This window comes from Falco rusticolus, chromosome 9, assembly GCF_015220075.1.
Source record: "Falco rusticolus isolate bFalRus1 chromosome 9, bFalRus1.pri, whole genome shotgun sequence".
Taxonomy (NCBI): domain Eukaryota; kingdom Metazoa; phylum Chordata; class Aves; order Falconiformes; family Falconidae; genus Falco; species Falco rusticolus.
Genome location: NC_051195.1, coordinates 49,549,383 through 49,563,022, shown reverse-complemented (window position 1 = coordinate 49,563,022; position 13,640 = coordinate 49,549,383). Strand labels below are relative to the sequence as shown.

General features: G+C 52.5%; 1 long non-coding RNA gene across 1 annotated transcript; it reads left to right on the top strand.

Moving 5' to 3' along the window:
- The first annotated feature begins 6,746 nt into the window (after window positions 1–6,746).
- LOC119153096 lies at window positions 6,747–11,186 on the top strand. Its single transcript, XR_005106035.1, has 3 exons — window positions 6,747–6,851; window positions 7,550–7,629; window positions 10,934–11,186. It is a non-coding gene; the product is annotated as an uncharacterized LOC119153096 (long non-coding RNA).
- Window positions 11,187–13,640: the final 2,454 nt, after the last annotated feature.

Below are 13,640 nucleotides of genomic sequence, written 5' to 3'. Positions count from 1 at the left end.
CATGGTGCTGTTGCTTCCCATTATTGACAAGGAGCCATCTTGAGACCTGGCTGATCTTTACTCAGGTGATGGCCATGCTCAGCGTGGTGTCTCTGAGACAGATCACCCCTCACAACTAAGAAAATCCCGTGTTTTGCACAGGACTTTCCAGTCCCCTGTGGTTTCTCTGTCTTTAGAAGAGAGGTTGATGTTTGGCAGGTGATGGACACTACCTGCACCTTCCCTGGCTGGATGTGTCCTGCAGAATGAAGGGATCCTGACATCCTTCTCCTCCTGTCTGTCCCAAGTGAGCAAAATGCACCTGGTGTGCAAGGCCAGGGAGCAGCTGGGTCTTGTCCTCTCATCTATCGCTGCGTGTTGGGGAGCCTCTTCCTACAGGGGCTGCTGGTGAGGAGAAAACATGCAGGTAATGACTGTTGCAACCTGCTAACATTTGTTGTTCTTTGATAACTTAATATGAAAAGAAGCTAAACAGAAAATCTATCCCTGGCATGCATCTCCAGCTGGGATGTCAGCGCAGAGCCTTGGGAGCCACTGCCGGCTCCGAGGCTGGAGCAGAAGCACGGTAAGGAGGGCTACCGTGTCCTTTTAAAGACGAGCCTCCCATGGAGCTCCCCAGGGGTGAGCTGTGCCAGGGTCCCTCGGGAAGGGCTGTCACGGAGTGTGTTCAGGAAAGGGCAGAGCTCTGGGTCTTGCTGGCTATCCCCGGAGGGCGGCAGGTTGGTGCAGTAGCAGGCAGAGCGGCAGGGGGTGGTTGGTGCTGCCCCGCTCCCCTGCTGCTGCTTGTTTCAACGGGAGCGCTGCTGCGGGTGGGAGCAGAGATGTGCTACCGCGCATCAAGGCTTTTCTTTGCCAGCCTCCTCCTCCTGCAAAGACGTATGTGAAGAAGCGAGCTACGGTGCTTTTTCTTTCTTCCAGGCATTATTACACTTGGCAGAGTTGATCCTCACCCCTAGGAAGGATGGAGGCCTGTTCCAGCAGCTCTGATGGCGTGTGTACGCCCCTCTGCGTGGCTGGAGGTGGTGGGTACCTGAAGAGGCAGGGAGCAGGGGAAGATTTCCCTGACTGCTTTGTGGGAAGCTCTCGCTTTGTAACTCTGGGTTTCACTGAACCTTTGCAAAGAGGCTGGATGCACCTACAGCCACGTCACTGGGTCCAGGTTTCCTTGCACTTGTGTTGTCTTCTCCTGGTACATCCAGGATGGCTTTGGAGGAGTTACTCCTGGTCCTTGCTGGTGCAGTCAGGAGAGTGTGGCCTGGAGAAGCTGCTCTGGTGCGCAACATCAGCTGAGCCCATCTCATCCCCGCACATAGTTGCAAAGCAAGGCAGGAGAGCAGGGGGAGGTGAGTTGGGGTGACTCCCCAGGGTAATTTGCGGTTCGCAGGACAGGGCTTGCTCCCACACAGAGTTTCTCTGGGGAGCCTTTCTCCTTGGCACCCACGCAGCCTGCCCCCTTCGCTCCCCAGGACTTCAGTGCCCAGAGTGGGGGAGCCCTGGCGCTCACGTGCTTGCTGCAGGGAAGGTTTTGGGGGAGCCCCCAAAAGGTGAGTGCAGATCTGGGCACAGAGGCACCAGGAAAGACCCGACAGGGCCTTGCCTCGGCCATGCCCAGCCCTCACGGCAAGGCGATCCTTGTCCCTCTCTCGGCTGCCTGCCATGCCGAGGGTACCGCTCAGAAACAACCAGCATCACTGCGGTGAAAACCAGCTTCTGTCTCTATAGCAACAGCGAGGGATGACAGTACCGTGGGGCTGCCTGGCCTGTGTCCCATGTCCCCACCCATCCCTGTCACCCAACAAACAGGACAGGCTGTGGCTGGGTTACCTATTACCTCCTGGGGAAGGCAGGAGACCCCCAGCTCAGCCCCCCTGGGGACACAGCCACATGGGCAGCGGCACATGGGGAGCAGTGACAGTAAAACCAGGCTTTTCCACTGAGAAGGGACAATCTGCGAGGATGGTCCTCAGCTTTCGGTCCAAGCAACACTACCCTGGGCTGTGCCAGGGAGCCGGGAGGCAGCATGGTGCGGGATTCAGCACACTGTGCTGCACTCACAGGCACCCAGGGCCAGATCCTGAGTGGTTTTGCTCAGAGGCGAGGAGGGCACAGCAACACGAAGGGCAGGACAGTCTCCCTGGGCTTTGGGCTTTCGACCTGTGCGGGTGCCATCTGCCTTCCGGCCCTCAGTTGCTGCTGGCGAGGAGGAGCGTGGATGCAGCACGCCTCTGCCAAAAGCCCTGCAGCCTGAGGAGGGTGTTCTCCTTGCTCAGAGGGTGCTGGAGGGCTGGGACTGGGGCTCAGTGCCGGCAGCACTGCCGGACCATGGGCTCTCCTGGAATGTGCTGGAGGCATTGCCCAGCTGTGTTCTCCACTAGCCTGATTTAGCAGTGGCTGTAAGAAACGTCAGTGGGCCTTGCATGTGTGTGTTACTCATAAACCAGTGGCTGAGGCCAATAATTTTTGTGCCTCATTCTCCACTCTTCTGGTGCTCAAGCTGATGCTCACACAGAAGTTTGGCCCCGGCTGTCCTGGGTGAGCTTGAGCAGGACACCAGGGCTGCTCTGTGTGGATGCTCGCCACGGCCATGATGTGGCTGTGGGGCGGCAAAAGGACAAATGGTTTCAGCTCCTTCAGGATTTCCCAGGAATGTGAGTATCTTCCCTAAACCTTCAGATCCCCAGGTTCAGCCATGCAGGGCTCAGTGTGAGGCTTGGGGAGGAGTGGTCTTTCCCAAGCCAGGACCTCTCCGTCCCAGAAGAAATGAACAAGCCCTGACCATGGCATCTTCTGCCTTTCAGTTTATCTAAGAGATTAATTAAGAAAATGCCCCAGAGGAAGCAAGGGCAGCACATGGGTTCAGGGCTCTGCCATCAGCACCGCATGGGTCCATGCAGCCAGGAGAGTCCCAGGCTACAGTGGCGGTGATTTCATTTGTGACTCTGCTGCATACAGTGAAAGATTCCCCCTCCCCTTGCCCTAATGCCGATTATGCTCAGCAGCAAAAAGAGATTTTAATTTATTAAAAAAAAACCAAAAGGGGTGCCAGGGCAAGTAGCAAATCTGGATTATATCTTTGAGCATATGGGAGAGTCACGTCTGGGGTGTTTAGTTCCCCCCTCCCCAACCTAAGCTGGTGTTTTACTCCAACAAGCTGGTTTGTACATTTGTGGTTGGGGCTGTGCTGAAATGGAGATGGGACCTTCCCACACCAGGGCTGTGCTGCCCTCCCTGCCATGGGGCTGCTGAGGGGCTCCTCTCTGCTACCCCCCAGGAAGGGGTGGCTCGGTCCGTGTGTGTCCCCCAGGATGCAGCAGCCAGCGGGGAGGGCAGCGTGGGTGCTGGCTGGCACCCAGCGAGTAGGATGGCGGATTTGAGGGCTCGGCAGGAATTAGGAAGGCTGTTGTGTAACAGGTCTCCCTGCCGTAGCACAGGTGTGGCTCTGGTTCACCCCGTGCTGGGTTTTCTTGACCAAACACACTCCTTTTATTCCCTGGGAGTGTTTCTGAGGTGAGTGAAGGGACCCATGGTCTTAACCAGCTCCCAGCACAGCCCCGACACCGCTCCCTGCAGCACCAAGCCATGCAGGACGGCCCTGGCAGCCACAAACTCCCTTCTGGGGTTTGAAGGTTTCTCCCCAGTTAGGGAGAATCATCTGTGTGATTTTCAGTTAAGTTTTTGTATGAAAGTGATAACTAACCATGTCATTTCCAGGCTAAAAGTTTAATATATTGGGCAAAGCCTAAAGAAATGGGATGGTTCCTCCCTTTCATGTGCTTGCACCGGGGAGGGTGCTGTTGGAGCGGGGGATGCTGCAGGTGCAAGATGTGTGAACACAGCTGATGCCTTTTACGTGTGTTTGGTCATCTGAAATAAAGATGTGGCTGATTCCTGCCTTGGTATGGTGGGCTGCAGCCAGAGGCATGGACAAGGTGGCTGCAGGGTGGGAGCAGGGAAGATGTGTTCTCCCATACTGACCCCAAAGCTCCTGGCTGATGTGCCCATGTGTGAGTACACCACTGGATTTAGGGTGGTGCTGTGGGCTCTGTGCCCCAGGCAGGCAGGGATGGGGTTGTTGATTCGTTCCCTGCCTTGCTGGGACTCAGAGGCAGCAAAGATCTCTGTGTTCGTTCCCCAGGACACAAGAGTCGAAGCGGATTAAAGGTCCCTTGGCTGATCACATTTATTTCATTATTTGAGTAAAATCCCTTGTAAATACCGCCTTCTCCCCCCTTTTCTTTTTATAAAAATAGTAGGCAAGGAAGAATTGGAGATTTAGGAAAAGTTAATCTCAGCAGTCACTTGAAAACCATTAACCTCTCACAGCCTGAGCGAGGCCGAGCAGTGCCTGAGCCCCACTGCAGTGGGGAGATGCTGGATGGCCTGGGGGGCCAGTGGTTTCCCCAGCCCCCCCAAAGCAGGGTTTCCCTCAGAAAATCCCTGGTTCTTAGCAGGAAAGGCCTCTCCAGCTGGGCGGTATTACAGCCGCTTTGTTCACAGCTTGGCCATGATGAACTGCTAATTGTGGTGTTGGAACAAATTGGCTCAAATGCCCAGGCGAGGCCACAGCGCTCGGCGAGTAGGTCAGGTCTCGGCAACTGGGAAGCCCTGCGGCAAATGTTGCTGGCCAAGGTATTACAGGCTCCGGGCCATTGGAAATGCCAATGCTCTTGCCTTTATAGTGTGGTTCCTCTGAGCATCTCTGGAGGATGGGGATGGGTACCTGGGCATTGCACAGGGATCCCTCCCAGTTTTTCTGACAAATTTCAAACTGGTCGAGCTGGCATCCTTCCAATACACCCTTGCCCATGGGACCCTCTCTGACTTTCTCACTTCTCCCAGGACCAGCAACCTTGTGCAAGACCATCAGTGCTGGAAAGTCAGACCTGCAGAGATTAATTAAAATAATAGCAATGGGAAGAGAAGCTGAGAGCTACAGTGATGGATGTTTGTGGAACACTTGCCCAGAGACCAAAGTGCTTTGAGCGTTCAGTGATGTTTGTTTCCAGCCAAGGACCTGTGCAATAGTTAAACACACTTGATGCTCTGGTGATTAAGGAATCTGCTTCTGACATCTGGGTGCAAGTCCACTGCCAGGAGCTGTGATGCACCCAGTGCTGGTACCCTCTGCCCATTGGGATTTGCATCTTGGAGCTGCCAGTGCCGGTCTGTCAAGGTTTGCTTCCACTGACAGCAAAGGGGGTTTATTTGCTTTAAATCCTAAACCTAAAGTAGTGTATTAACAGCATGGTAATGCATAGCTTTTGTGTCCAGTGCAAGCCAGGGGTTACATAAAACACAGATTAATGAGAATCAGCAAAACAGAGGAGCACATGGAGGGCTGCAGCGATGATGTCTTGGGGAGGGGGAGACAGGAGGGAGCTGGCAGGTCCAGAGGGCGGCTGAGCGGATTCAGAGTGCTTCCTGGCAGGATTTGCTCCAGTTATTGTTCCGCAGTCCCGATTCAGGACATTTCCTGAGCCAGTGTTGCTGTGATCTGTGGTCTTTTGTTCCTGGGTGATCACAAGAAGTCAGAAGGGGGATCTGCAAATTTGACTGGAAATGGCTGGGGGTTTTGTTTTTTTGCTTGTTTGTTTGTTTTTAGATTACATACATCATCTCTGCACCTGCAAACAAGGAAACAAACCACAGGCCGGAAGATAAAGTAACAAGCAGTCATCCAAAGGAAAGGCATGCTTTCACCAGGTTGTAAATGAACATCCCCTGGCCCCTATGTGGCTTGTTTCTCCTCTCCCATCCCAAAAAGCAAGGTGATACTTGGGTTATGAAAGGCTGGGGATTGTCAGAAACCCCTTCCCACTTTTGTTCCTCAGTGATAGGTGGGAGATCAGTGCTTGTTTTCAGGGACCCCATGTCAAACCCAGAGCAGCAGTGCCCTAGTTCTAGGTAGATAAGTTCCCTCTTGCAGACTCCTCAGCCCAGAAACATTCAAAATGTGCTGAAGGGGCAGCAGGGACACTAAACCAAACCCCTCCTTTGCAGCTCCTCAGGGCAGAGCAGAAAAGACGAGCAAGAGAGGGAAAGCAACAGGTTTCTGAGCACCTGCCTCTGCTTGTGACCTTCCCTGGGAGAGCACGACTGCCTCGACAGCTCTCCCCTCCACCTTACGGGAAGATGCCTCCCACCCTGGGAGGAAGGCACAGCTGGACTCCAACCATCAATCATGTCCCGCCGGGAAGGGCTTGTATGGGTTGTGGGATTCCTGGTGGGGTTGCTTTTTTTCAAAGCCTCCTGCAATAACAGCAACCGTTGCTCAGCTTCCTTTCCAGATAACCTTTTTCCTGCTGCCCAACATGCTTATCTGTTGCAGACAGACTGGCAGGATGAACCGGAAAGCTGATACCTTATCTCTCCCTCTCAAGGAGCTCATTTAAGTGCTGGAATGTGTTGCGATGGTAAATGATTGTTAAAATCCAAGTAAGATACATGGACCTAAGGACAGGTCCTGCTGGGAGGCAGCATCTAGTCAAAAGAGAGACTTGTGGGACTACAGCCTTTCCGGGGTCTCCCGGTTTTTATCTGCCAAAAGATGCATCGCTTAAAACATAAAGTATTTGTTTAAAATGAAAAAGTATAGACTGGGTTTCTGGCTAATCTGTAGGTTAATGCTGCAGGCTGCTCGCAGCTCTGCGAGGTTCACTGTGTCCCTTCGATATGGCTTTATCTGCGTCTCAGTTTACACATTGGAGGGACTATACTTCTGTGGGTCAGTCTTGCAAGGGGTGCAGCGAGGGTTAACAGTCAGCATGTGATATCGCATCGCACATATTCCTTGCTCACCCTTTAATCTGTACTGGTGTGGGAAGCAGTAAGATGCTAACACATCCATAAAGGTAAATAGGATTTGAGAGCTATCGGGCTAATTGAAATGAATGGGGCTCGGCTGCTCAGGCAGCCTTACACAACGAAGCGAGACCTCTCTGGGGACGCAGAAGTCGAGCAGAGAGCTTCAGCACTGCACTTATTTCAGCCACTGCAAGTGGCAGCTACAGCAACAGCAATTGCAAATGCCGGGGTTTGAAAGCTGTCATGACAGAGGGGCCAGGGGAAACCACCGTGGCTGGGGTGATGTCCATAACAGCTGCTGAGGAGGGGCAAGACAGGCTTATTTTGGTTCTGTCCTGGGTGGAAAAATAGATGGCGGTGCTGGGTGCCAGCCTGGAGCATGCTGCCAGCAAAAGCAGGGGTGCTCTCCCTCCCGATCGGCAACTGTCTCAGTGCACCCAGGGCACAGGGGAGCGGGGCCAAGCAAAACCACAGAGAAGCAACCCCATGCCAGTGGGTGTGTCTGGATCCCAGTGCACAGACCAGTGAGCAATGGGAGCTCACATTGCATGTGAGGTCCCTGCACCTCCCCTGCCCTGCCAGCACTGCCAAGGGCCTGGCTCAGTCTTGGGGATGGCTCTTGCTGCTCCAGCTGCTCTTGCACAGTAGTTGCTAGAGAAACTGCGTGTTGGCAATGCATGCTGCTACCACGGGCTGCTGCATCTGAAAGTTAATCTGTTCCACATCACCGACTACTTTTCCATAGCGATGCATAAGGAATTGCCATCCCAGAGCAGACCTCAGCATGTCTGTGTGACGATGCCCAGTGCTTCAATGGAAACACAGGTGACCCTGCGGCAGCCAGAATGGGACAATGTGCTTTCTGGGAGGTCTGCTCCAGTCCTGTGCTAGCTAGGAGCTGACCCATCCCCTGAGGCCTATCATCCCCTGTAAAACTCTTGAAATTAGACATTGCGATGTGCGTGTCTGCAGGATCCTTCCAAGTCTCTTTGCATCTTACAAGGACCTTGGCGATGTGATTTGATTATGCTGATGGGGAATGGGGCTGGTATAGCCACTATGCCCTGACACAGCTGTTCAGTGCTGTGTGTCTCTGCCCCAGCCCTCCTTGCTTACTTCCTTTAGGGCAGGTCTCGTGTTTTGGGGATGTTGCAGCTCCAGTCCTTGCCCTGCATCCCTGCTGGGTGCAGTGACCGTCAGCATGGGGCTGGGGTGCCCTGCAGAGAGAGCGAGGCCCGAAGGTGCCGAGCTCTGGCTGCAGCCCCCACCCAGCTTAGCAGTTGTCCCTGTCTGTAAAAAGTAGGAACGGGGGGGATCCATCTGAGCCTCTCGGCGTCTGTGTCTTGTGATCCTGAAACCCAAGAGCCCCCCCTGACTCAGCAGGTTATTAATAACCCCCTGGCAGCGCCTGCCAGCCCTGGCATTGCCTGTCTCTCCTCCACGGCAAGGCGAGATGAGACACACACCCTGGGCAAGGACACGGGCTCCTTCCCGCTGCCCCCCACACCCCATCCCCAGCCACAGGGCTGGACAGAGGTGGTGTGAGGCTTGTGGAGAGCTCTGGAGAGACCCTGAGGCCCCTACACCTCCTGCCAGCACAGGAGATGCTCCTGGTGCTGCTAAAATTAGCCTCATTGCACCCTCGTCCCAGGTCCTTTGTTTTCTTGCACCTAAAATCAGCCCTGGGCCAGGCTGAAGGGCAAGGGAGTTGGGCTTCATGGACTGTAACATCAGTACCGCCGCCTGCCCCTTCCCTGGGATGGGACATGCTGGGTGTCCCCAGGTTGCCGCAGACCGCAGTGACACCTGGCTCCCGCGTCCATTTGGACAGGGTGGGGTCTGCCAGCCACCAGGTTTCCTTCTGTCTCTGCTGAACCTCTGGTCACAGCCTTTGCCTGCACTCCTCTTCACAGGTTTGCAAGGGCACAACAGAGGAGCCACAGGTCCCCTGGAGACCCCGCTGCTATGCTTGGGACCGGGGCAGTAAAGAAGAGCACATTCAGCAAAACTGTGGTGACAATACCATCTGGGTTTGGGCTATTCCAGGGGGAGTGCAGAGGCTGCAAGCAGCCTTCTGGGGATCCCTGAGCACTGGGGGTCACTGCGAGCCCTGGGGCACACAAACCAGAGCTGCTCAGGTCTCCTCTTGCCTGAGGTGGGCTGCAACACACCCACATCTCTGACATGTTATTAAAAAACCAACACTGGCCCCAGAGGGCTCAGTGAAGCTGCTAGGTGATTCGGCATGAGCATGAGCCAGGCTGTGTTTACTAGGGCTGGTGCTCATTAGCCAGGTTCATTAGCACTCCCTGGGTAGGTTTTAAATAGCAAAGCGGGAGCTGCCCTCCAGGTCTGGGGCAGCCCTAGCTGCAGCTGGAGCACTTTTCCTTTTCCTTCCCTCCTGCTTTAGTTCTTCCTTCTCTCCTCACCGACTTCTGCAGGCTGCAACGTGTAGAGGTGGAGGCTTTGCTCCCGCTATCATAAATCCCCTGGCATTAGAAGTAGTGACCCAAGCTCCTCTGATCACCCCCAAGAAGGCTGTGTCTTCTGCAGGCTGCAACGTTTAGAGGTGGAGGCTTTGCTCCCGCTATCATAAATCCCCTGGCATTAGAAGTAGTGACCCAAGCTCCTCTGATCACCCCCAAGAAGGCTGTGTCTTCTGCAGCCCATGGGCAGAGCTGGAGCTCTTTGCTGAGCCCTGGGGAAGCTCCCAGAGCCTTGACAGCTCCATCCATGGTTTGTTACCTTCCCAGTCTTCCTCCTCTCTTGCTCTCCCGCCGAGGTCAGCATGCAGACTTGTCCCTGCTCTTGATGGGGACCAGAGTTTGGGAAGGGGACTGGAGCCAGGGAAGGGGACAGCACTAACCTCTGCACCTGTACTCTGGGCTGCCCCAGCACCTTGGCTCCGCTTGGTGTCCCGAGACAGGGCACCTGGCCTCCCTGCCATTGATGTGGCTGTTTCCCTCCTGCTGTGCCCCATCATGAGGCCATGTGGATGGAAAAGGGAACTTCGCTGCAGCGTGGATTCATTTCATCTCTCCCTATTGCTCTTTCACCTCCTTGTCCTTCCTCATTTCCCTCCCAGAGCTCTCCTCCTGTTTTCCCTTCCTCTCCGGCTTTCTCACCCCCATTTCCCATCGCCTCCTCTACACCCCTGTCCTCCCCCATCTCGGCCCTGCAGCGGGTGAAGGGCTTCAGCCCACAGCACGAGCACCCACTCGACGCCGCGGCCTCTCAGCACCAGCAGCGGGTGCAGGACCACCGCAACCGCAGATAAGCCGAGCAGGCTCTTTGCCCCCGGGGGAGAGATGCAGGGGACGGGGCTGGCTGCTGCCCGACCCCTGCCGGCGGGGTGCAGCCCCCCGGGGCCGCACGGTGCCTGGCAGCCCCGGGGCTGGGGCCGCAGCCCGCCCGCTGCCGCCTCCCAGCCTGGATTTGTCGCTCCCTCTAGTGGGGACGCGGGAAGATGTCGCCTCCGCCCGGGATCCCGGCCCCGGGAGGGCGGCCCGGAGCCCCAGCCCCTCGGACAGCGGCGCCCCGGGCCGCGGTGCACCCCATGCCCGTGTTACAGCCCTGGGGAGCGGGGCCCCTCGCCCCGCACGCCAGGGGAGCCCCCCCTGAAGCTGCACCCCGCGCCCGGTGGCTGCCCCGAGGGACGCGGCGCGGGCAGCCAAGGGTCTGCGGTGCCTGGACCCCCGGGGGCTGAGGCTGCGGTAGTGAGCGCCCACTGAAATATTGAGGAATTGTGTTAATAATTAAAGAAGAGACTGAACTCCAAAGGGACTTGGTGTGATCTCATGAGACAGAAGGGATAAATCCAGTCGTGAGAAAAAAATGCTCCCTCAAGCATAGCATTATTTTATAAATTCTCCAAGAAAAAGGGAATGCTGCAGCTCTGGAGATGTTCCAAACCACAGCCTTTGCTTGAGGGCTCTGGAAGTGAATCCTGCAGCCCCTGTTAATTGCAAGTTACATTTCTGTCTCTGCACATGAGCAGGATTCACAGGCTGGCTGGGCTGTGATCATCCTGTCGCAGATCAAAGTCAAGCTTGTCAGGGACAGCGAGAGTCTGCTTGCTTGCTCTCCCAAAATCACTACTTCTCATCAGCTTCATCGTTCCCTTTGGCAGGGTGAAGCAAGATACTTTTGAACTGTGAAACAACAGCTGTCTCGCAACACATGGAGTGGAGGGATCGAATGGGTGTGATTGGAGGCTGGAACCCTGAACCCAAACACGTCTGTGAGTTCACATTCCTGCCACATCTGTGGTCATTACAAGGGTTTCAAGGTAGCAAAAAAAATATTTATATGTTAGTTTAAACCTGGACTGTATATGCGGCATTGCAAAATCAATTACTTTTAAGTACCTTAAAACCCTTTCAATAAATTTGGGGAAAGTATGGATTTGCCTATCCTCTTTTCCATTTTGGGGAGGTTCCCCCCATCTTTGTCAATGCAGGTCTTGTGACTAACTCCAGCCTCAAATATTTGGCTGAGTTTGTCCCCAAAGTAGGCTGCTGTTTTCACGATGGGATGTACTAGAGTGAATGAAATGGTGTTTTCAAAGGAGAGTGGGGTTTGTTGCTAAAATATCCGGATCAGCTTTGCATGGGTTTGTCTCTAGTGTTGTTTGGGATAATTGCTGATCTTCAGATTTAGAGTGAAATAAGGCTGTTGTACCTACTATGATTTACTGTGGACCTACTATGATTTACTATGTACTTACTATGATGTACCTACCTATGATTTGCCTACTCCAGCGGTCTGCCTATGAATTGCTATGAAGTCAGACAGGCTGATCTAACATAGGCATGGGCTGCCTTTCTCAGAAATATTCCATGTGGTTTGAGATACAGCTTCTAGGACCCTATGTCATATAACTGGGTTCCCTTATTTGTCTTGATTTTTTTTTTTCTTAGGCCTTTGAAAAAGGGGGCTTTGACAGAGCAAACAAAGGTGCTAGCTACAAAAGCAGATGCTCCTAACGGTGTTTTTTCGTGTGTTCTGGGAGGCAGTATTGCATTGAAAAAATAGCTCTTCACCTGGAAAAACTTTAGTACTTGCCCCTCTGCCTCCCTGTTTTCTCCTCTTTTCTGAGTGTGCTGAAAACTCAGCATGTCACCAACAACCTCTGGAGTCTTTTGAAGAACACAAACTGTCACGTTATGAGAAAGATGCAAAGTGCTGCTTGAATTTTTCTTGAACCCCTTGCTATTTAGGCATCCAAGGCTGTATAAAGGCTTCCAAGTGGATGTAGTAAGAAAGAGCTTGGGCTTTAAAAGCTGCACTTATTAGCTTCTGAACAGCACAGCCAATGGAAAAATCACCAAGGCAGGATGAGCAGAAGCAGTGGTCTTGTTTTGCAGTTAAAAAAAGTTAAAACACAGGGGTTTTTTGCAGTTAAAACACAAGGAAAAACTAAAGTCATGGCTGATGAAGTGTCTCCAAAATACTTGCAGTATCAGACAACTGGTACTTGGTTCTCATTGCAAACAAAGCTGAGCGCTAAAGCCAGCTGAAAGCAATTCGCTTCTTATTGGAAGAATAGTTTCTTCCTTTTAATCAGCTCTGGTTTAAATTATTTCCTTTTCTAGTGCCTTAAATAGTCATTTTGGTTTGTCCTTCAGGCAGCCAGCATTCGCTCACGAAGAATGGTGTGGGTCTGCAGACTTTAAAAGGACAAACAATAATCTGGCAAACAGAAATACTTCAATGGCATCTCGTTTTTATACAGAGCCTGCAACTCCCATGGGCTGCAAAGGAATAAAGAAAAGAAATGGCTGCTATCTGACCCAGCAGCTACAAGGAGCAATAACTAACTACTTGAATCTGCTCTCATTTGGGAAATTGGGGGGCAGGGGAAAAAATAGCAAACAAGCCCGCAGCTGCGGGCACCCAGTCTCCTCTGCTGTACGAAGGAACTGGTGGCTTTGTCCTGCCTCGATGGTGAAACTTGGTGGACAGTGAGAATGGGACCATCTTAACTAAAGCCCTTTTTTCTTACACCTGCTTGTAAAGTAAATCTTTGTATATATATAATGATTCAGCAATCTCAAGGCCAGAGATGGATTCAATACCCTGTGAACTGGTCAGCTATTCAACAAATGCTGGGGGAAAAAAACTAAGAGACTCTACAAACTGTCTCTGAGAGCAGAGCTATCACAATTGCATTGCAAGACACCAGATACTTAAAGCAGATGCACAAAGGGGATCATGCCATGAGTTTGTGAGAGTGAGTGTAGTATTGCAGTCTTTGCTTTCCCAGATCACATTTAACCCAGTCTGGAGTAAAAGCCAAGACTCCCGGGTTTTCATCTTTTCCCATTCTTAGTATTTCATACTCCGTTTCAGCTTAGAAAGGTCAGAGGCTTCAGCTTCCCTCATCATAACCACCTCTTTATTTTTCTCAAAAACAAGTTTATGAAAACATCTCTATTGATATTAGATATCAATATAGATAAAATATATAATATATATAAATATTATAAACTAAAATAAAATAAGGGGGGTGGGAGTGAAATAAACCTTTTATATTTGAGACCCAATGTCCCTCTGTTCTATTAGAAGTCTAGCTTTCAAAGAATTTCTTTATATTTGGATAACACAACATCATACATGGGATTACAGAGAACTGCCAGGGCTACTCATGTCTTCTCTCCCACCTCATATGTGACAGCTCAACTCTACTGATGCTCTTACTGACTGGGTTTTGAGTTCGAAGGCCCTGTTCACTTAGTTGCAGGCTTGAATTTCTCTGTAGCTGTCTCAGATGAGCTAATGAAGTCAGTGCAGGCACGAGGCATTCTTGATTTAGACACAACTGAATCTGAAACTGA